This window comes from Dunckerocampus dactyliophorus, chromosome 21, assembly GCF_027744805.1.
Source record: "Dunckerocampus dactyliophorus isolate RoL2022-P2 chromosome 21, RoL_Ddac_1.1, whole genome shotgun sequence".
Lineage (NCBI taxonomy): Eukaryota > Metazoa > Chordata > Actinopteri > Syngnathiformes > Syngnathidae > Dunckerocampus > Dunckerocampus dactyliophorus.
The window spans coordinates 6,880,500-6,887,832 of record NC_072839.1 but is presented as its reverse complement, the minus strand read 5'-3'; positions in this window follow the sequence as shown (position 1 = coordinate 6,887,832).

Below are 7,333 nucleotides of genomic sequence, written 5' to 3'. Positions count from 1 at the left end.
CGAATTAATTACAATTTGAAAAAACAGCTGCTTGTCAAAAAAGGCACCTAGGCTCACTTTGGGAGCCCGATTAATATCGTATGAGAAGGGCACATGGTTCACACACTCAAACTGGTTTTGATTGTTTTTACTTGTTAACTTGGGCTTCAAATCAGTATCTTGTGTTCTCCCTCGCAGGTGAAAAGGTTACATCCCGAGGGTCTTGAACTCCGCATCCCTGTTTATCATTTGCATTGACGCATAAATCCCGTGACGTCAAACAAAGTATTTCTGTTGTACAACTTAAAGTGTATTAAGAATCTTTGCATTCAGAGCTTTGTTGACATAATAAGGGGTCGATGACGCAATAAACAGCTCGGCTTGAAAGGGAAATTGGATGGTTCTTGCTGCCCTCTTATACAAATACATTGCAGACATTGTTTTCGCCCATTTTGAACAACACCCCAGTTGTCGTGAAGCATATACGCGACCCGTGTGTTTCGCATCCTGGCCACAGTCTCCGCAGGGAACCTTCAGCTGACACCACCTCCACCCATGGATGTGAGTATCTGACGGGATGGCACATCAACTAACACTTTTTGCCTCCGTGTAGCAACATGGATTCATCAGAAAGTCACGGCGATTACGACAACAGCTCAATTATTTAACCTGTAACAAAATTACACCAGAAATACGAGCAAAACAATGCGAATTTTTGTTGTCATTCAACACAAGCAATGGAACGTGGACGCCCGAGTTGACGTGAAAACAGTTCATCATAAAAGCCGGCAGCGTTGTCATTTTTTCGTTTTATATTACGCGCTCTATTTTAGCCGTACAAATGAACAGTGCAATATAATATATATATATGAATACAATATTTCAACAAAATAAAGGTTTGGTTCACGGTTCAAACAAAATAAAAACGAAAAAGGGGAACCATGTATGGCAAAGTTGGTTTGTACCGGTCGTTCCTGAATGACGGATCACTGAAAATACTCGTATATTAAATACTCTAATCATATATAATACAATATATATTATAAATTATAATATTTTATTCTACTATACAGGGTGTCACCCCAAAAAGTGTCATTTTAAAAGCAATTATCGTGAGAACTACTAAGTCTAGCTCAATGAAATTGGAACAGTTTAGGTGTTGAGCATCATACTTTCGTTATGGGACCGATTTCGAACGTGTTGCATGTGTGCACCGCCTGTGACAAGACCGCCTGCACAGAAGGCAGGGGCGTCAAACTCGTTTTCACCGTGGGGCCACATCGCAGTAATGGTTATCCTCAGAGGGACACTTTTTCTAATTCTATTTAAGAATTTTTGTTAATTATTACATACGTTTTTCATAAATAACTAATAAAATAGTCATTTTAAATTGGATTTGACAACAAAAAATAGCAGGTTTTCTGTTAATATTGGCAGCAAGTACATTTAGCAAGAACGATTCTTTTTGATTAAAACAAATATATTTTTGAAAGTTGTTTTTGTTAGTAATTTTAATTTAGTTTTTACTTTAATCTATTTTTTTAATTGTAAGTGTAACGGTAAATGTTTCTTAAATTATTCTAAAAATATTTTTTAAATACTACTTTTTTATAATATTGCAAAAATATATTTTTTTATATATTAACATTTTTACAAATTTAAATACATTTATATTAAGTAAAAAATACAAAATAACATCATACAGCATACATATAAAAATACAATATAAGTATAATTTTACAATAGTATAAAAGTAAAATAATGAAAAATAAAGCTTAAAAAATAAAGACAAAATTAATATTAATAACATTACAATATATATACAAATATTATTTTAAATAATATTAAAATAAGTGTCCTTTTGACATGCATTATTTCAAGGCTTTCGTGGGCCACATAAAATGATACAGCGTGCCAAATTTGGCCCCCGGGCCTTGAGTTTGACACCTGTGGTCTAAGGTGACATTCCAAGACGCAAAATGACTTCTCCTTGGGAGTGAACGCCACAACCCAACCTGAAAACAGAACAAAAATAAAAAAAAAAAAATGTAATATAAACTCTTGATCTGTTTTTATACGTTCTGTGAAAATTTGAGATTATTTCAGCAAGAATTGGCAACATTATTGGTCCTCTTAGTCTTTTTACAGTGCGACCTATTATTCCTGGTTGTCATGTGACAGTCCGGGGACTATTCAAGGATATGGTTCCCCCCCAAAATTTCCTTAAGGTTATTTTTTTGCCATGAAAGGTCATATTAAAGTAATGTAACAATTGTAAAGCTTGTAAAGGGCGTCAATTATTAGAATTTAACTGTTAGTATATTTTAGTGATGTGCGTATCCATACTGAAATATCGATGCTTCCGATGCCAGCGGACAAATGCGTCACTTTGGGACATAACGTACACTTCAGATGAATGCTCTTGCCTTTTTTTAAAGCAGTGTTTGTACTTCCATCCTGAAGACAAGTTATAACTGGACAGGCCGCTTCGGACTCTTGTGGCTGTGGTAACGACAACCACCCACCTGAACTCTGCCACAGACTTTGTCAAGCACCTGCGACTCCGTGAATCTCATCGAGCACTCTGGAGTCAGTGTAGCTCGCGGTTATTGTCCAGCGCTTGTGAGTCAGTGAAGCTTGTGCGCTTTGTCAAGCCTTCGTGAGTCAAGAGTGGCTTGCAGGCTTTGTCGAGCATTGGCGAGTCTGCGTAGCTCGCGGGCTTTGAGCGCTCGTGAGTCGGTGAAGCTCGCATGCTTGTACGTGTTGTCGAGCACTCGTGAGTCAAGAGTAGCTTGCAGGCTTTGTCGAGCGCTCGTGAGTCAGTGAAGCTCGAGTCAGTAAAGCTTGATGGCTTTGTGGAGCATTTGTGAGTCTTGAAGCTCATTGGCTTTGTTGAGCACTCATGAGTCAGTGAAGCTTGTGCGCTTTGTCAAGCACTCGTGAGTCAGTGAATCTTGTGCGCTTTGTTGAGCACTTGTGAGTCAGTGAAGCTCGCTCACTTTGTTGAGCACTCGTGAGGCAGAGTAGCTAGTGGGCTTTGTCACCGGCTTTGTCCAGCAGTCGTTAGTGAAGAGTAAATTGAGGACTTCGTTGAGCACTCGTGAATCGGAGCAGCTTGCGGGATTTGTCGAGCGCTTGTGAGTCAGTGAAGCTTGAGTGGCTTGATGGCTTTGTCGAGCATTCGTGAGTCTTGAAGCTCAATGGCTTTGTTGAGCACTCATGAGTCAGTGAAGCTTGTGCGCTTTGTCAAGCACTCGCGAGTCAGTGAAGCTCGCAGTCTTTGTCCAGCAGTCGTGAGTGAAGAGTAACTTGAGGACTTTGTTGAGCACTCGTGAATCAGAGTAGCTTGTGGGCTTTGTCTTGTCGAGCGCTCGTGAGTCAAAGTAGCTAGCGGGCTTTGTCCAGCACTCATCAGTCAAGAGTAACGCGCAGTCTTTGTCGTGGACTCGTGAGTCAATGAAGCTTGTGCGCTGTGTCGAGCACTCATGAATCAAGAGTAGCTTGCAGGCTTTGTCGAGCAGTCGGGGGAATCATAGAGTGGCTTGCAGGCTTTGTTGAGCACTCGTGAGTCAGCTTAGATGCTTTGTCCAGAACTCGTGAGCCAAGAGCAGCTCGCAGTCTTTGTCGAGCACTCGTGAGTCAGTGAAGTTCGTGCGGTTTGTCGAGCAGAATAGCTTGCGGGGCTTGAAAGAAAAGTCCCTTAGTTTTGATTAATACCTTCTCCTGGGACGGGTCTGCCGCGGTCTTTACAGTATAATGGGTGGGATAGTATTAGTTTACGGAGGAACTGTTGATTTTATGATACATTGTCTATGGAAAATGTATTCAGGACTTGGTGAGTTGGTCGACACATGGATTTACGGGTTGTGTTGTATCTCCAGTGTTGCAATTTTTGTTCTCCAATGAATATGAACGATTTGTGACTTGTACTTGACTACCGACTTTCTCCTTTTTTCACTTCAGCCTCCTCAGTCTCACAATTTAAACGCTGAGGGGACGCAGACGCTGACAGCGATGACCACGATCAACCCGCAGACCCTTGCACCTGAATCCAACGCCTTTGGTTACTATCAAAATATGTGGAATCACCCGAACAACTATTTCCCTACCCTGCAAGGTAATTAGACCCTTGGGTTTGATTTGTTTCCTCTATGTCAAGCCTGAAGTGAGCTAGCTTGGCAAGACATTACACATGAATAGTGCTTATTATGTGCAAAATACAATATCACAACGCTTGACCATAATATAAAATAGACCCTCCCACTGATTTTACTGTCTTTATGGGTTCCCAGGGGCACTTCATGGCAACTTGGCCTCCACGTAACGTGAACCCTGATACACGGTAGATAGATGGGGTCAAATGTCCTGTTTTTACATCAAAATGTGGGGAGAGAAACTTTTTTCGAGCGCGCATGAACATTCCACGTAAGCCTTATGCCACGGCAGCTGATAACAAGATGACGTTGCTTCAACAATAAATGCGATCCAATGTCTAGAAGGGAAAAAAAAACACTAACTAAAAAATCTAAAACAAATAACAGTATTTAACAAAATGAGCCACCTTTTCTCTCGCTTATCAGGAGGTCCATTCTGCTATCAGAATGAGGGAGCGCAGACCGTGGCAACTATGGCGATGACGAGTACACAGCCAACTCAGCCTCTGCCCATTCCATACTGCACAGAGAGGCAGGAAAACCTGCAAATGCAGTTCACTCAACCGCTGGCAGGTACAAACGACACTGAAACGTTTTATGGCAAGCAAACAGGAAATTACCAAGACTGTTAGAGCCACACTGAAAAGAATCATCATAACGTGAGAAACAAGTTTTAATGTGACATGAATCGAGTCGTATTGCTGTGAGAAAAAAGTGCCTATGAGGAAAAAGGTGTTATAAAAAAAAAAGTCACGAATAACACCAGAAAAAAAGTCACGTTGTAGGAAAAAGTCATACAAAGTTCTAATGTCATGAGAAAAAAATTGTTCAAAGAACAAAGTTGTAAAGTTGTGGAGAAAAAGTCTTGAGAAAAAAGTGTAATGTTAGTTACGAGAAAAAAGAAAAAATCGCGTTGTGAAAAAAGACAGAATGTTGCTGGAAAAATGTCATCATGTTATGAGAAACAAGTTGCAATGATGAGAGACCAAAGGCATTATAAGAAAAAGTTGCAAATTTATATTAAAAAGTCATTACGGTATGAGAAAAAAAGATGTAGCAGAGGGAAAAAAAAAGTTATATTTAGATACATGATGTTATGAAAAAGAAGTTGCAATGATAAGAGAAAAAAGTCATTACAAGAAAAAGTTGAAAATTTTCATTAAAAAGTCTACGGTATGAGAAAAAAAGATGTAGCAGATGAAAAAAAACGTTGTTATATTTAGATACATTATGTTATGAGAAAAAAGTTGCAATGATAAGAGACAAAATTCAATACAAGAAAAAGTTGCAAATTTATATTAAGTCATTACGTATGAGAAAAAAAGTTGTAGCAGATAAAAAAAAAGTAATTTTATATTTAGATAATGTCACAAAAGGCTGTAACAAGTTGTGATGTTATGAGAAAACTAATCACCTCATGAGAAAAAAATGTCGTAATATGAAAAAAAAGTGAGAAAAATGTCATAATTTTACTATCGTAAGCTATGATGTTAGAAAAACGTAACAAGAAAAAAGTTGTACTCTCACAAGAAAAGTCATCACATTATAAGTCAAGTTATGAGAACCAGGTCAGAATGTTATGGGGGAAAAGTACTTGTCATGAGAAAAAAGTCATCTTAAAAAGTCATTATGTTACGAGAAAAAAGTTATCTTGTGAGAAGAAGTCGGAATATTCGGAGAAAAAAGTTGGAATGACAGAAAAGTCACGAGTCATGAGAAAAAAGTTGTAATGTTATGAGAAAAAACTCATGTCGACAGAGGAAAAAGCTGTAAGGTTATGAGAAAAAAGCTGCACTGTGAGAAAAAAAGTTGTATTACGAGAGAAAAGTTGCAATGTCACTCATAAAAAGCCATGATGTATGGGAAATAAGTCGGAATGTTATGAGAAAAAGTTGGAATGTTACAAGAAAAAAAATGTTGTGAGTAATGAGAAAAAAAATGTAATGTTATGAGAAAAAAGTCATGTTGACAGAAAAACTCATAAGGTTACGAGAAAAAAGTTGCATTATGAGAAAAAAAGTTGTATCATTATGAGAAAAAAAAGTTATTTTATTGTGACTCATAAAAAGCCATGATGTATGGGAAATTAGTCGGAATGTTATGAGAAATAAGTCGGAAAGTTACTAGAAAAAAAAACGTTATCATGAGTCATGAGAAAAAAATTGTAATGTTATGAGAAAAAAGTCATCATGTTGATAGAAAAACTCAAAAGGTTACGAGAAAAAAGTTGCATTGAGAAAAAAAGTTGTATCATTATGAGAGAAAAAGTTGTATCATTATGAGAAAAAAGTTTTAATGTTACTCATGAAAAGCCATGATGTATGGGAAATAAGTCGGAATGTTATGAGAAAAAAGTCGGAAAGTTACAAGAAAAAAACGTTATCATGAGTCATGAGAAAAAAGTTGTAATGTTATGAGAAAAAAGTCATCATGTTGACAGAAAAACTCATAAGGTTATGAGAAAAAAGTTGCATTATGAGAAAAAAGTTATTTTAATGTCACTCATAAAAAGCCATGATGTATGGGAAATAAGTCGGAATGTTATGAGAAAAAGTTGGAATGTTACAAGAAAAAAAACGTTGTGAGTAATGAGAAAAAAAATGTAATGTTATGAGAAAAAAGTCATGTTGACAGAAAAACTCATAAGGTTACGAGAAAAAAGTTGCATTTTGAGAAAAAAAGTTGTATCATTATGAGAAAAAAAAGTTATTTTATTGTGACTCATAAAAAGCCATGATGTATGGGAAATAAGTCGGAATGTTATGAGAAATAAGTCGGAAAGTTACTAGAAAAAAAAACGTTATCATGAGTCATGAGAAAAAAATTGTAATGTTATGAGAAAAAAGTCATCATGTTGATAGAAAAACTCAAAAGGTTACGAGAAAAAAGTTGCATTGAGAAAAAAAGTTGTATCATTATGAGAGAAAAAGTTGTATCATTATGAGAAAAAAGTTTTAATGTTACTCATGAAAAGCCATGATGTATGGGAAATAAGTCGGAATGTTATGAGAAAAAAGTCGGAAAGTTACAAGAAAAAAACGTTATCATGAGTCATGAGAAAAAAAAGCTGTAATGTTATGAGAAAAAAGTGATCATGTTGACAGAAAAACTCAAAAGGTTACGAGAAAAAAGTTGCATTATGTGAAAAAAAGTTGTATCATTATGAGAAAGAAGTTGTTTTAGTGTTACTCATGAAAAGC